Source organism: Canis aureus, chromosome 14 (genome assembly GCF_053574225.1).
Source record: "Canis aureus isolate CA01 chromosome 14, VMU_Caureus_v.1.0, whole genome shotgun sequence".
NCBI lineage: Eukaryota > Metazoa > Chordata > Mammalia > Carnivora > Canidae > Canis > Canis aureus.
In genome coordinates this window covers 12,257,146-12,264,789 of record NC_135624.1, presented here as the reverse complement: position 1 = coordinate 12,264,789, position 7,644 = coordinate 12,257,146, and the positions used below count along the sequence as shown (strand labels likewise).

General features: G+C 36.1%; 1 protein-coding gene across 15 annotated transcripts in view; it reads right to left on the bottom strand.

The window, feature by feature from the left end:
• Nucleotides 1-7,644, bottom strand: part of EMC2 (ER membrane protein complex subunit 2) — a 251,640-nt gene that overhangs the window by 91,217 nt on the left and 152,779 nt on the right. For 9 of the 15 annotated variants that reach the window (XR_013351589.1, XR_013351587.1, XR_013351590.1 and 6 more), the window contains exons 12-13: nt 1,799-1,852; nt 1,015-1,112 (exon numbers count right to left, since the gene is read on the bottom strand). The gene's annotated coding sequence lies outside the window, so the exon portion shown is untranslated. Of the gene's footprint in view, nt 1-155; nt 727-1,014; nt 1,113-1,798; nt 1,853-7,644 lie in introns of those variants that run through there. The other 6 variants (XR_013351597.1, XR_013351596.1, XR_013351598.1 and 3 more) reach the window with 3 other exon arrangements.

Here is a 7,644-nt window from a genome sequence, read left to right as displayed (position 1 = left end):
CTCCCCTGCCATTTGTGCACTTGCACACACTCTCTCTCTCTTAAAAAAATAACAAAAAAAAATAACAAAAAAACAAAAACAAAAACAAACAAACAAAAAACCATGCTCTGCTCTCATTTTTTCAAAATTTAGTGAGCAAGTATGTATGTATATAATGAATTTTAATTTCACAGTCATAGACTCAGTTGTGCAAAACTGGATCCAGTTCAGTAGTGGAAAGCCTAATCTTGCCAATTTGAGATATCTCTGGCTTAAAACTTAATATTTTTATTGTTAATAAATCAGTTAATTCAGGAGTCTCATTCTCTGCTTGTCCTTCCCTTCTTCTTGGGTGGTGTCTGGTCTTGGAGAAGGCTCAGAACACTGTGGTATTCTGGACGTTGCAGGGTACAGGGAGTGGGTCCAAGTCCAGTCCATAATCATTGACCTCCCTGTTGAGGTTTAATATGCCCTGCCTCTCTTGGCCACTGAGTCCTGAATCCAGTTTCTGGAAGCTGCTGATACTCATGGCCCTGCATGGTAGCCAATATTCAGAGCCAGACAGTCCGCATTCTACAAGGCTTCTTCTGGGCCATCTGCTACTCTGTCCTATCATGATCATTGGGAAATGTTGAAGGTTCTCTCAGACCATTAGAGTTAAGAGGCTTGTCTCAGGTCTTCTCTATGTCATTCCCTGCCTTTTTGCTTTGCTGCTCCAATCTCTGCTGTATCCTGGATGTGGGATCTCTAAAAAAATGGAGAGCATTTCCTAGAGTCATTCTATAGAGTAAAATACAAATCTCTGGTCTTGGGTCCCCCAAACCTATCTACTATTCCTCTTTTGACCTACATTTTGATCAAGAGAGACATATGAGGATCCCTTTACCTTCTTCCAAACCTTCTTTTTATGTCTCCTTTTTTATGAAGTTTTTCTCCCCCTGCCTCTCTGTATGGTGGAAAAATCATTTTACATTAACAGGCATTCACCCACACTACCCACTACTTTGATAAATAATATAAAAGGCTGAAACCTACAGATTTCTGAAATCCAAAGTAGAGCAATGATTCTCTTCTTTCTCTCTTCTTTTCTGCAGTAACATCCAATCCTGAAGACTGTTTATAGAAAGTCTTCACTGACAGGACCATTAAAATAAAAAATACATGTTAAAGAATCTAACTGGTACTGTTATAAGCATACAACCAGACTGCTTATCTTCTAAGTCACCAGCTACATTTGATACATGTTTTATATTCTTCCAGTTAGCACATAAGATATCAGTCATATAAAGACCAAAGGGATTACTTATATAGGCAATAGGAGATTAAAAAGGGACTTTTCCTCTCAGTATTGGTTAGGCCATACAAGTCAGACTTGTAAAGATTGTGGTAGAGAACCACTTTGTGACCTTCCCATTAACCTCCATCCTATAAAATAGACTGAGGAGTCTGAGACAAGTGAGTAGAAAAGTGCAGTCTTTCTTTCAAGAGAATTGCTGACGTGCTATGAGACCTACCAGGTATGGAGCAAATCCAGAAAGACTCAAGAATATTTGAATAGCTTAGTGGATAAAGTTGACTGTGGTCTGACTCATACCCAAGGGAGTTTAAGGGCAAGAAACAGAGGTACAGGGGTATGCTCTGGGAAAATAAGTGATTTTCCTGTGGACTACGCATATGTGAAGAGAGAGGGAGGGAGAGAGAGAGAGACAGAGAGACAGAGAGAGAAACACCCTGATCTTAAATGAATTTTGTTCAAAAGAGCCACTGAATGAGTGTTTTAAGCCCAAAACTTACAGTTTATATGGAGATGGTGCATTACCTGTGTCATGGAACTGTAGGTGACCAGCTGCGTAGGGAGGAGTGTCTAGAAACCCTGCAAATGAGAAACAGTCTGGCTTTAAATACTTTCCAGGTCTGGGGCCAATGTCAACTCCTTATAGTGCCAGCCAAGTAATACTTTCCCTGACCCTTAGCTCTTCTCTACATTTCCTACTCTGTTCTTCAGTCCTGGGGGAGTCAATTGTGTCTAATGAATGGAGAAGAAAGAAAAAAAGTGTTTGTAGGCAAAACAGGGAAAATGACAAACCCACCTCCTTGCTCCTATAAGACCCTGGTTTTGAGCAGTCTCAGAGGAAAAGCTTCAACTTTAAAATAAAGTTGGAGTTTTAGTTATTATATAGGGATGTACATAATGTTCCTGAACTGAATTGGTTTGACATAATAAAATGACTGGAGACCTGTTTTGTTTTGTTTTGTTTTTACACCTGAGAGTAAGCAGTGGATTAATGAAGGCCACTCAAAATTTGATTGAAAGACAACAAAATAATTAGTCCCTTTGAGTGTGTCTGGCATTAAGTACTAGGAAAAGGAGGCCATTTTATTTTCTACCTGCACTTTATAATCTCTATTGCCTTAAATATTGTGAAATATAACACATAAACTCCCATCCTTCAATAAATAGACACTAAAAAACATAAAGGGAAGAAAAATTTTTCCAAAGTACTTTTTCCATTTTCCAGGATTAAAATATTTTCCCCTTAAAATTCCCCTAAAAATTACTCCTAAAAATTTGATGGAAAAAAGGCATGTGCAAAAACAAACAAACAAATCTCTTATTTTGAAAAACATAAAAAGGTTCTGGTTCCAGATAAAATGGAGGAGGTACGCTCTATCCTGTCTCTTCCACTGAATGAAGCTAAAAAACCTGGACAGCATACTTAGAACAGCTATCTGAGAACTCAGAAGAGTATCAGGTAGTTTGGGGAAAATATGAGAGTTTAATTTATTACCAAATTAGTGGTAAGTTCATAATTTCTTTTTCTTCTGCTACCACCAGGCCTGAACATTAGGCAATTTGAGACCTGGAAGTAGCATAAGTATAGAAAGGGAGAGCAGGAGAAGCCCTGTAGTTCTGTCTCAAGGAGAAGGAAAGGGGTTTCCAAACACTCAGAGACAAAAGGGAAAATTACCCCGTAAGATTGAAAACAAGTCAAGGATGTCTACTCTTACCATTTCTATTCAGTATCACACTGGAAGTCCGAGCTAGTGCAGTGAGGTAAGACTAAGTAAAAGGCATACTGAAGGAAAAGTAAATGAAACCATCACTACTTATTGATAATCTATTTCTCTATCTAGAAAACCTCAAGAAATCTAAAAATTAATAACTCCTTGAACTTTTGAGTTTAGCAGATTACAACATAAAAAGTCAACACTCAGAAATCAGTAGTATTCCCATACACAAGCAATAAACAACTGGAAACAAAATTAAAACATAAGATTGGGGATCCCTGGGTGGCTCAGCCACTTAGCGGCTGCCTTCTGTCCAGGGCGTGATCCTGGAGTCCTGAGATAGAGTCCTACATTGGGCTCCCTGCATGGAACCTGCTTCTCCCTCTGCTTCTCTCTCTGCCTCTGTCTCTCATGAATAAATAAATAAAATCTTTAAAAAAAGCAACATAAGACCACTTATAATAGCTCCAAAAAATGAATTACTTAGGTATAAATCTACAAAATATATAAGATCTATTTTCCAAAAACTACAAGCACTGATGAAAGAAATAAAAAATAAAAGACCTAAAAAGCAGAGGAACATTTCATGGTCACAGATTAGAGGACTCAGTCATAATAAAGATGTAAATTCTTCCCAAATTGATCTACAGATTTAATGCAATTCTTTTCAAATAACAGCAAAGTTTTTTTTTGTTTATTTTTGCTTGTTTTTGTTACGATTTTCCAAAGACTTACTTTATTTATTTATTTATTTATTTATTTATTTATTTATTTATTTATGAGAGAGAATGTGAGAGAAAAAGAGAGAGCATGCATGCATGAACAATGGGGATGGGTAGAGGGAGCAGCAGACTCCCTGCTGAGCAGGGAGTCCAATGTGGGATTCAATTGCAGGACCCCAGGATCATGACCTGAGCTGAAGGCAGATGATAAACCAACTGAGCCACCCAGGTGCTCATACTTGTTTGTTTTGTAGATACAGACAAATTTATTTTTAAATATATACTGAAAACCAAAGAACTGAAGTAGCTAAAACAATTTTGAGAAATAGGAATAAAATTAAAGTTATCTCAACACCTATTCTTAAGATTTCTATAAAGCTACAATAATCAAGAGAGTGCAGTGCTGGTAAAGGGATAGACACATAGATCATAGTACAGCGTGGAGTCCAGAAATAGACATTATATAGACAAATAGACAAATATAACCAACTGAGTTTTGCAAAGATAAAAGGATAGTCATTTCAATGAATGGTATTAGAAAATCTGGACATCCATATCCAAAAATAAAAATGAACTTTGCCCTAAACTTCACTCATTATACAAAAATTAATGTCTAAATGAATCACACATTTAAATGTAAAACACAGGGACACCTGGGTGGCTTAGCAGTGGAGCATCTGCTTTTGACTCAGGGCGTGATCCCAGGATCCCGGATCAAGTCCCACATCAGGCTCCCTACATGGAGTTTGCTTCGCCCTCTGCCTATATCTCTGCTTCTCTCTTTCTGTGTATCTCATGAATAAATAAATAAAATCCTTTTAAAAATGTAAAACATAAAACATAATGCCAAAGGCATAATCCATAAAACAAAAATTAATAAATTGGACTTTATCAATATTAAAAAATTTTGTTCTTCAAAAGTTACTCTTAAGAAAGTGAAAAAAGAAGCTACAGACTAAAGAAAATATTTTAAATACTTATAAATCACATATTCAACAAATTATTCATATCCAGAGTATATAAAGAACTCTCAAGTACTGGAAAAACAAATAGCTCAATTTAAAAAGTTAACAAAAGATTCAAACAAAAACTTCATCAGAGATAAGGAAGGCAAATAAGCATATAAAAAGATGCTCAACACCATTACTCATTAAGGAAATGCAAATTAAAACTAAAATGAGATGCCCCTACATACGCATTAAAATGACTAGAAATATGAATAATACAAAGTGCTGATGAGGATACAGAATAAATGGAATTCTCACACATTGCTGATAGCAAGGTATAGTAACTCTGAAAAATAGTTTGCCAATGTCTCATAAAGTTAAACACACACTACATGACACAGCAATCTCACTCCTCACTATTTATCTTAGAGAAATAAAATTCATATCTACACAAAGCCTATATATTGTTTACAGCAGCTCTATAATAATAATAATAATAATAATAATAAGCTAGAAGGAAGTAAAATTGTCCTTCAATGGATAAAGACCCTGTGCCACATCCATGCAACTGAATACTACTTAGCAATGAAAAGAAAGGAACTATTGATATATACAAACTGGATAATTCTTTTTTTTTTTAACCTGGATGATTCTTAAAGGCATTATAATAAATGATAGGCGACAGTCTGAAAAGGTTGCATAATATATGATTCCATTTATAGGACATTCTTGAAAAGATAAAACTATAATAATGGAGAACAGATTAGTAGCTGCAAGGAGTTACAGATGGGGTCAAAGTGCCAGTGGAGGGACATAATACAAGAGTCTGGGGGGCAACAGAACTGTTCTATATCCTGATGGTAGTGGTGGTTATACAAACCTATGCATATATTAAAATTCACAGTATTGCACACCAAAAAGCTCGATTTTACTCTGTTAATTCCAATTAAAATAAAATGAAAAGATGAGGGAAGAAGTTAGGAAATTTCTTATTCACTCCCTTTACTTTCTGGTAATAGACAACAGTTTGCCAACTACTTCTAGCCAGACTAGATTGCCCTACCAGACATGCATTAAATTGTCGAGCCGAGATGTGCTTCTTAATCATACAGGCACATTACTAAAGGTGTTCTCCAAGAATTACAAAAGAACTTCCAAAAAATTTGCTAGAATAAGAACTGCCAAAAAAAAAAAAAAAGACTCAGGGAAGCCAGGTTCTGTTATTCTTGGCAGGTTTAATTGCCAAACCAAACCCCACCAATTACAAGATAACATTTACATGGGGTTGGGATGATTTCCCTTCCTACCAAAGGAATGGGGTACTTACTACTGCTTATTTAAATTCATCAAACTGAACGTTATTTCTGTTGGGAAATAAACACCTCAATTTCACTTGCTCAATTCTGATTTCAAAGTTAACATTACCATTATAAAGACTGCAAAACTGGGCCTCATTTTAGATAGATACACGAAGATCACAGAAAGGACAAATAGGAGGGGAAATGCACAAGAAGCCTATTTTTTGGTCATTCGTGTGGTTTTAAAAATATATAATTTCTTTGCTAGAATAATAAAGTCTCAGTGAAGATATAAATATACGTGTTAATTTGTTCTTAATATTAAAAACACTCAAAAATATTAAAAACACTCAATAGCCCCCCAAAAAGTATAGTTTATTAAAATAATGAAATGAAATAAAGAGCAAGACTATTTCTTAAAAGGCATGTAGAAAACACCCACCCTCACGAAATCAGGATCTTTAGAAGTGGTTTGACTTTAAGGAAAAATGTCTGTAAGTACGTCAAAGTGTGGAGAACCTCATCCAGCCTATGTGGTTCTTTCTCTTTACAGATGTATTGAAATGTCATTTCAGTAACTATTCATTGTATAATTTGTGTCCACTAAAGCAATTACAATATTCCAGCTTTGAGCCTCCTCTTCTGCTTTGCTAATACAAATACAAAAAATGTGAACACAAATTCTGTTAACTGAACAATCATGCATGAGAAGATATTCAGAAGCCCTCTGTTATTTCATAATTAATGTGTTCAGGATGACGTCTGAGGAGATGACACTTATACTGAGAAGGCACTTGGATAATTATCCAAGGATCAGCAGTCTCAACAAATGCTGATATGTTTTTTAAAGTGCTGCCTGGGTGGTTTCAAATAATGAATCAAAGTAAATATGTCTGATATGTGTTCTTATTTACACACAGACGGAAAGTTTTCTTCCTAATGAATGGTAAGAGAGCCATGCAAACCAGGGGATTGCTGCCCTCTTCCCTGGCAGGTTCCAGAACCTACAAGGCCATTTATGTTATTCCTTTTAGGGAAGGGGAAGCAATTAATTGCAACCCTCTGCAGCTGAGTTCTCTTAACCTGTGCAAATTCACTGCCAGCACCCACAACTTGTCTATAGGCAATAGTTCTTTCCCCAAACACATCTCCTCTCTCTTGATCTCTGATCTTTTATACTCACATATTATTAATTAAAAATATAATAATATATCTGGCAAAAAACACTTAATAAAGTTGGTTAATGAAGTCCAAAATTAACAGCAAGTAGTATAAGATGGCAGTAAATTTCCTTTTACTCTCCCATTGCTCCATGTTCCAAATTTTGTAACGCTGAAGTCAGAGATAAGGGAGATTTTCTCCCTTTGGGAGATTTACTTTTATTCTCAGATCCTTTCCATGCAGGCTTTCTGCATGCATTATACATAAAAAAACAATCTCTATATAGTGCACACCAAGTACTTTAGATGTATTTCTCTGATCTTTAGTACAGCCTGAGGCACAGCTTTCATTAACTCTCTTCCATAAATAAATATGTTGAGGTTCAGGGAGGTTGCATAACTGATCACACCGTGTGCCTAACCATTGGGAACCCAGTTGGAATTCTGGCCATGGTCTGTGTGACACCATGCTGCCTGAGGCCCCCAGGACTCCTATGGACAAGGTAATCATATGTTCTGATTTGCTCTG